Raw genomic sequence first — 8,604 nt, forward strand, 5'->3', positions numbered from 1 at the left:
AAGAAGTAAAAGACAAGAAAATGAAACACGGAAACCATTCCATATAACGATATGGTATCCGTAAACAAGAATGAAAAGAATGAGAAATACAGAATGAAAGTCGTTTAGAATTTTGTACTAGGTTATATGATATGAATGCATTTATGGGTATGCATAATTATTGCATCTGTTATGACCTATTGATACTTGCTGAGCAAAAGCTCATTAAGTTTGTTCGTGTTATAGGAAGCACGGGTAAGGCACCAGCTCCCTAAAACTTGATGCTGGGCATGCAAAGAGGGTGTAGCAGCGGAATGTGGGCAAGTGGGTTGTGAACGCATCATGTGTTTTGGAAACACTGCTGAACTTTATATGTAAAATAAAATAGTGTTTTATGTATTTGATGACTAGTGTAATAGAATGTTGTCATAATGCTACAGCATTTTTACGTACATGGTAAGATTTAAGAATGACAAAAAAATGGCCTGAAATTTTAAGAAGTTATAATTAGGGTCGTCATAGAGGTTAAGAAATGCTAAATATGAGTATAGGATGACGATCAAAAGTTATGGTCGTCACAATTTAACTCTTACATGTGTTATTTTTTTTTTTTTTTTTTTCATTTTACTCCTATAAAACTAATTTGTGTCACATGTGTTCTTATTTAATTTTTTTGTTAATGTCAAAATAATATTCTATCTCTATTTAATTATTTTCTATGTAATATTTATCATTACAAAATTTATCTTTACACGTACTCTTTTTTTATTTCTTTAATGATCTTCTTTATTACCAAGTGTTTAAAATAGAAAATGATTATTGTGTCAATTAAAATTTTAGAAACTTATTTTAAAATAGATTTAAAAATCCTTAAATTATTATTATTATTATTATTATTGGGTGCAAAAGAATTTCTCCAATATTTACCAAAATTTACCAAAAATTTTTGGAGAAATTTTTTTACATCCAAAATATATTTTGGGACGTTAAAAATTCTGAAATTTTGGTGAAAATTTTAGAAATATCAAATAAATTTCACAAACTTTTGAGAAAATTTCGGTAAATATCGATAAAAATATCAACATTGTAGAGATCCTAGTGTATTATTTTTGTACAAACTTATTTATTTACTTATTTTTTTTATGTTTATCATATTATAAGATATCAAAAAGAAATATTAAGTGTTAAATATTCCTAGTTTCTATAATTTTTTTTCAATATTTCCACCAATATCGATTTTTTTCTGAATTTTCTTTAAATCTGAAGTACTGATATTTTTATCGATATCGATATTTTCATCCTCGGGCGGACGAAATAGAGAGCCAAACACTAAACAGACATAACGATAATCTAAACTAATTGGGGGTAAGAACTGCTATTATTACAAATGAAAGATAAAATCCACAAGCGAGAACATCAAAACACTAAGGAGAATGAATCCCCTCAATACCAACGAAACAAAACAGTAGGAAAGATGAGTGGTTGGAAAACATACGCATGCGGTGGTGACAAAAGGATGACATGTGCATCACAAGACGAGCCAACTCCTCTCCCATACCAAAATCTCCACAGGGTAGGGATCTCTTTCTCTCTTATGAGGCGATTAGAGTTTTAAGTGTTCCTCAAAAATCAGTTTCAAAGTACCGAAAGAATGGTTCTTTAAAGATAAATGAACGTTTTAATATTATTAAATACACATGGTCCTTTATATCTAGATGTCTCGCTATAATAGAATACCAAAATAATTTTATCCGTAAATCCTTAAAATTAATAAAATAAAGGTCACGCCGGCATGACCACAATCGCAAAGAAGTCCTATTTAAAAGTCGACATGCAACACGTTAAATAATAATAATAATATGAGAGGAATAAAAAAAATAAAAAATCTTAGTGAAAGATCTGCATGCTTGCAATATGTTAACTTTAACACAACAAATTCACGCACTAGACGTAATTGTCACTGTGTGTATATAGGTATGTGTGTATATTTATATAAACATTGCACGAGCGGAGAGGTGACGAAAAGAGTGAGAGAGGGGCTACAGGAAAGAGAAGCCCTAAAGGGGATCCTGAAGAGCAAGCTTTGCAACGGTACTAAAACTTAATGATAGTGTCGCATCGTCAAACAAGAACTAAAAAAGTTTCATTTTTAGTACTATAAGTTTTTTTGTTTTGAAATTCTAGTAGTATTGTATCTTTCTTTGGAGTTCCATAATTCTTTTTTTTTTTCACTTTCAATATTTCTAATTTTCAAGGTTCCATTTTGATTTTTCTTTCAGGGATCAGAAATAATGTTGCTGACAATTGCCTTGGCTTTGTTAATTGGGTTGCTGTGATGGGGATACAAGGCCATACTACGGCCTGCTCCTCCTCGAATCTGCGGTACACCGGGCGGACCGCCGATAACAAGTCCCAGAATAAAGCTAAAAGATGGAAGGCATTTGGCCTACAAGGAATATGGTGTTCCAAGGGAAGAGGCCAAGTATAAGATTGTCTTTGTTCATGGCTTTTCTGGCTCCAGACATGATGCTGTGATTGCAAACCAACCTCTCTCCGGTACTCAAATTTTAACTTTTTTGAGTGAATTTAAGTATGTACTGTAATTTTAGATTTTTGGTTACTTAAAAGAGAAAAAAAAGATATCCATTTTTGGTATAACACCACAAACTGCCTCTTGGAACTCAAGTATGAAAAAATATATACCATATTAGTAGCATTAAAACCTTTGACCTGTATATTCCTTAGATTATACATACATTTGGCTTAATATTTTTTTAATATTAAAATATAAGGTATATGGTGACTTTTGTTTAAACCCATTATAAAATTTTTTGACACATTGTCCCCAATACTTTCCATTTTGCAACATAAACCATTTTGTTGCAAACTTCTATCAATTTTTTAAGAGGAAATTATAATAAATAGCATATTTATGAAATTCAATTAAATAAATAATACTAAAATTTAAAACTATATAAAGTAATAGTAATTTACCATGTAAATATTTCATTTATGATTAGTAAAAATGATTTATGTGGTAAAAAAAATCTTAATTTATGTAAAAAAATCTTTTTACCAGTCGTAAAAAGAAAATTTACATGAAAAAAATCTTTTTACTAGTTGTAAAGATCTTTTTACACGGAAATTTACTAATTGTGTAAACTACTATTTATTTCAAATAGTTTTACAATCTGATATTTACTTCAATTATTTACTATAAATATGGTAATTACTTCATTTTCCTTTTTTAACAAAATTACCATGTAAAAGTAGCTATATTGAATTATATATTAATTATTTATGTAAAAGGCCACAATTATTTAGAGTGACATGAGTAATAGGCCTACACAAAACTATAAGAAATTATGTAATTTTCTCAAATATTTTTGTATCAGAATAGAGGTGAAAGTACGGGCCCTCCAGCTCAAATGGGAGTTTTGGGCCTGCCCGATAGCCTGAATAAGGTTTCGGGCACAGAACTTCAGCCCAGTCCGACCCAAATGCTTAAGCAGGCCGAGACCAGGCCTCGGGTTGGGCCGTTTGGCCTGACCTAAACTTTCACCTCTATATAAGAAGAAGCGAGTTCAAATTTTTAAAGGTTGCTCCGCTCATTGTAACGACCCTGCTTACATGGTCGTTATTTAACTACATAATTTTAAACTTAACTTAAAATACTCATATGCGGATTTAAAAAAAATGAAATAATAATTTCGTAAAACATATAATAACAATTCAAAAAATATTTCGTAACTTAAATTAAAATCTTCTAAGATGATTTTAAATAAACAATTGTTATAAATTCGTATTTCAAATACTTCTTACAACCTTTCAAAACTAAGGTTGTATAATTACAACCTCGGTCTTTAATAACATACATACATATATACTTCAATCTCGTGAACTGTAAATACATGATTTTATTTAATCTTACTGTGGAAGGTTTATTTGTGAGCGGTATCCACTCCCATCTCCACCATCCGTCTGCCGCTCGCCACGACCCGTCAAGAATTGTTGATAGGTTTCTTACCTACGACATGAACATATCTGAATGAGCTTTCGCTCAGTAAGTAAGAACTATATCTTGCAAAACTATTGAGAATACATATAATAAAATATGCGTGTTCCAGTTATGTTTAATTATGATTGTGTCTTATTAAACTCTTATTATCTTACTAAACTGATGGGCTCGAGTGTTCATACTAATTATGCGCAATCATCGAGCCACAACACCGTGATCTTGAAACATGAGTGCCTCCCCGTAGGTCGAGATGATTTAACTTGAACATGAGCCTCCTCTTGGATCGAGAGGTTGGTACAACACTCTTAACTTTTTAATATAAAATTTTACGAACCATGAAATTTAATTTTACTATTTAATATAAAATTTTGGAATTTATTTTATAATTCCATAAATTCTCAAATCATAAAACTTGACATGAGATTTTTCACGCTCTCTTATAAACGTTTCTCATAATTAATGCCGATGCTTAAAAATTATAAACTCTGGACTTATATTTTCTTATGAATATAACAACATAATTATAGAAAATCTTTAATTAATTTTACTTATTAATTATTGAATTTTTCCGGGCATCACACTCATTGTGCAGACATGATCTTTTCAGGAATTTATTCAAGAGCATGGGATTTATGTTATGGGATTTGACAAACCGGACTATGGGTGAGAGTTTGGATTTAGCTATAGAAGAGCTTGGTGATCAGTTGGAACTTGGATCCAAATTCTGTTTAATTGGAAATTCCATGGGTGGCCAAGCTGTCTGGGGTTGTCTTTAAGTATATCCCCAATAGGTAAGAATCAATATAGCAAAATTGGAGACTTCTAAAGCAGGGTTGGAAAGAAACAAGGTTATTTACCTTTTTATACCATATGTTTTAAATTTGTTCCAAAAGTATACTCTTGATATTTTATTGTTGCAAATATGCATAACATCATATATACTATATTTAATAAATAAATATATACCTTTTTCTGAGTCAACATTCGATTTTGACATTTAAAATTACCAAATTAACTTTAGTAGTAGTGATCTTTGGCTTTTGATTGCTGCAAAGCATACCATTAGATCGCTTCACTAAGGTTAATAATTTTAAAGGTCAAAATCAAGTGTTAGACCGCGAAAAGGTACAAATTTTCCTATTAAATAAAGTTTACATTTGTAGCACTTATAAACCAAGAGTATATTTTTTGAGTTAACCTAAAAATACGATACAATAACATAAATAACTCATCATATCACCAACGTTATGTTTTAAACCGTCAGATTCATATATCAAGTTTTGATAGTTTTAAATATTCTTTTTTCTCTATTTTGATGTGATTTTGACAAAATTTCAATCTGTTTTGATGTAGACATTATTTTGTGTTTTTATTTATTTATTTTGAATTTATGGCTAGTACATCTATAGTTGGAACGCAACATACATAAGGCATACAAAAATCCACATGTTATCGGCACCTTTCATATCATGAGTATTTTTACACTAAAATATAGGAAATTAGGAATGGGAAGACTTGTACAAAAAATTATGCTATGCGCAACTAACATGATTATTATTTTTCATATTATCTTAATTATATATCAATATTTATTTGTACATAGTATGTGAAATTTTTGTGCTTAAATTGGATCGTTTGGAATGCTAATTACAGGCTGGCGAGAGCAGGACTACTATCCCCTGTAGTAAACTATTGTTGGCCATCTTTTCCTGCCAAATTGTCCACTGAGGCCTATTACCAAGAGCCATTTGGGGATCAATTGGCACTCAGGGTTGCCCATTATGTTCCATGGTTGACATATTGGTGTAACACTCAGAAGCTGTTTCCTTCATCCAGTGCTATATCTCCTAATCTTGTTAACTCTGATCCGGAAGCGTTTGGAGTAAGGATCCGTGCTATGATTCGGATCATAGTTCGTGACTCGTTACAGTATTTTCTCTCATAAAAAACACACATAAATCGAGAATAATTCTAAATCATAATTTTGAATCTATGAACCAAACGTCCTTAATTTTAAAGAAGTACTCTTTTTTTTTTTAAATGACTATTATAGTACTAACTACTAAGTATGCCATTCAAATATTGTCCCAACTTTCTAATACTAGATCATTTTTTTTTCTTTTGAAATGACTATTAGAGTAGTACTAAGTATGGAGGGCTTTATAAAAATAACTCAATAGAAAAGTTTTATTAGTAAAAGAACTTTTTAAAAATTTTTATTTGTAAAATGACTACAAAACGACAACTTTTTACAAAGAATGATTAGGTGGTCGTTCTTCATAAAAAATGAAGAAGGTCATTTTGCTAATTTCACTTTGTTGGATAGTCATTTTAGCATATTGACCTTAAGTATGCCATTCAAATATTATCCCAATGTGATTAGTAACTGCATTTTTTAATTGGCAGTACAGATCTTCCATATATTAATAGGGATAAAGCGACAAATAGCATATGTTTAACACGTTTTTGAACTAAATAACATACTTTTAGAACGATTGATGTAAATGACATATTTACTGATAGATAATTTATCTGTGCTGATTATTTATGCCAAGTGTTTATTAGTAAATAAATTATTTTATGTCTAGTAAAATATTATTTATTAGTAGATGTGCTATTTACTTTATTGTTTTAAAATATACTACTTAATTGAAAAAAAAAATATTTCAAAAACATGTTATTTACTGCAATTACTGAAATTAATATCATATCCAATTATGAAAATGGTGGAAAACTAATTTTTCACATCAATCGATATTAAAACTTCAACTTACGTTCTGAATTTTTAAGAGAACGTAATTGATCATATGATTAGATTTTTGTAATTTTTAAGTGCTTATTCATTATTCATATTAACCGATTTTCTCAAGAAAAGAGAAAAAAACCCCTCATATTGACCAATAAAAAGGGGTCAACCAAGAAAGGATTCAAAAGTTTTCTATTTACTTGGAATGATATATATATATATATATATATATATATGTGTGATTTTAATGATTACTCTAATATTTACTTATTAATGGGTATAGTTGTTTTAGCCGTTATATATTGATCCGATAGTTATAATAAATTATATAATTAAGAAAAGATTTATGACAATTATTAAATTAAATTTTTATCACGATACGTCATTAAATTTCTATATTTATGGTAACTACCGATAAAAATGTAATCATTAAAAACTCGTCTATATATTTAATTTTTTTTTCTTTCTTGTACGTAGAAATATGTGACACAACAAGGAGTATTTGAGTCACTTCATCGAGAGGAATTTGAGAATTCAATAAAGTGTACTAGTTTGAAATTCTGTCACCTTCCGTCAATAGCTAGAAGTAGTGATCGGGTTGTAAAGCTTTCGTCTATATGTATGGATCCATTTGCCCTCTTGAGCCACCTTGAGAAAGTTATCCGCATTTTATATATATTACCCTAAACATTCCCTTAAACATAAAGAAAGAGAAAAAAAGTATGTACGGTTACAGTTAGACTCCTTAAAAAACTCTCAGACAGAACACCGTATTTTAATCGTTAGATTAAGTCTTCAACAGTTAAATCTGTTCAAATTCATATTAAAAATTTATAGCGCGCCGTATAAAATTGCTCACTCTGTAAATTTGACTATTAAAAAAGTAATCTAACGGTTATTTAAAAATATTTCGATAGTGAATTTTTTTAAAAGATCTCACCGTAAAAAAAAAAAAAAAAAAAAAAAACCAAAAAACTAGTACTAAAAAAGAAAAGTAAATACACGAATAGTTGATCCCTTTCTCCGTTCATTACAAGTAGATATGCGTTCATTACAACTAAACATATCCTTAATCTGATCGGTTTTATTCTATTTTATACTACACCAAATAAACGATCAATTAACAATTACAACTCAACGTTGAAATTCAATATGTGAGACCACTCTTGTAATCACCTAATTGAAAATCCGTTTGATATGTATTTTTGCAAATATTAGAGTAGTACGAAGAGTTTCCGTTCATTTCACCGATTCGAATTTAAAATTTGAGTTTTGTTACAGTAAAAAGTTCTAAAAAATAATCACATCTAATTTTTTTATTACAGTAAAAAATTCTCACATAAAATCACATCTCAATTTGAATTAAAAATTCAAATCAACGAACGGGCAAAATTAAAGACGCTGAGGGTTATTTGTGAAAATCTGGAAAAAAAAGCTAATCGTTAATTACCGATTCCAAAAACCAGTACCTTCATTGGCGATGGACAACTATTCGATCTCCTCAATATCATAAAGCTAATCATAACTACAAAAACTCGGGGGAAAAAAATCATAACTACAAAAACTAGCATAATATAGAAAAAAAAGAAAAAAACCTACAAAAACTTGAAGATTTTTCCAGCGTGTCATGAGTACCGACAAAAATAATGTGAGAAACGAGGTTTTTTTTTTTTTTTTTTTGGGGAAATTAGACAAATATATATTCCACCATCTTTTTTAATAAAAGACGGAAATTTTTAATCTTAAACAAATAGCCGAACTTCTTTTTTTTTTTTTTTTTTTTTTTAAGAAAATGATCATTTCACTACAATGAAAAACTATATTAATAAGTAATAAATTATAGTTTATCAATAATAAATTA

At 29.3% G+C, this 8,604-nt stretch overlaps 1 pseudogene; it reads left to right on the plus strand.

The window, feature by feature from the left end:
• Positions 1–2,270: 2,270 nt before the first annotated feature.
• Positions 2,271–6,467, plus strand: LOC21401313 (annotated as a pseudogene).
• The last annotated feature ends 2,137 nt before the right edge of the window (positions 6,468–8,604 follow it).

The sequence above is a fragment of the Morus notabilis genome, unplaced genomic scaffold (genome assembly GCF_000414095.1).
Source record: "Morus notabilis unplaced genomic scaffold, ASM41409v2 Scaffold521, whole genome shotgun sequence".
Lineage (NCBI taxonomy): Eukaryota > Viridiplantae > Streptophyta > Magnoliopsida > Rosales > Moraceae > Morus > Morus notabilis.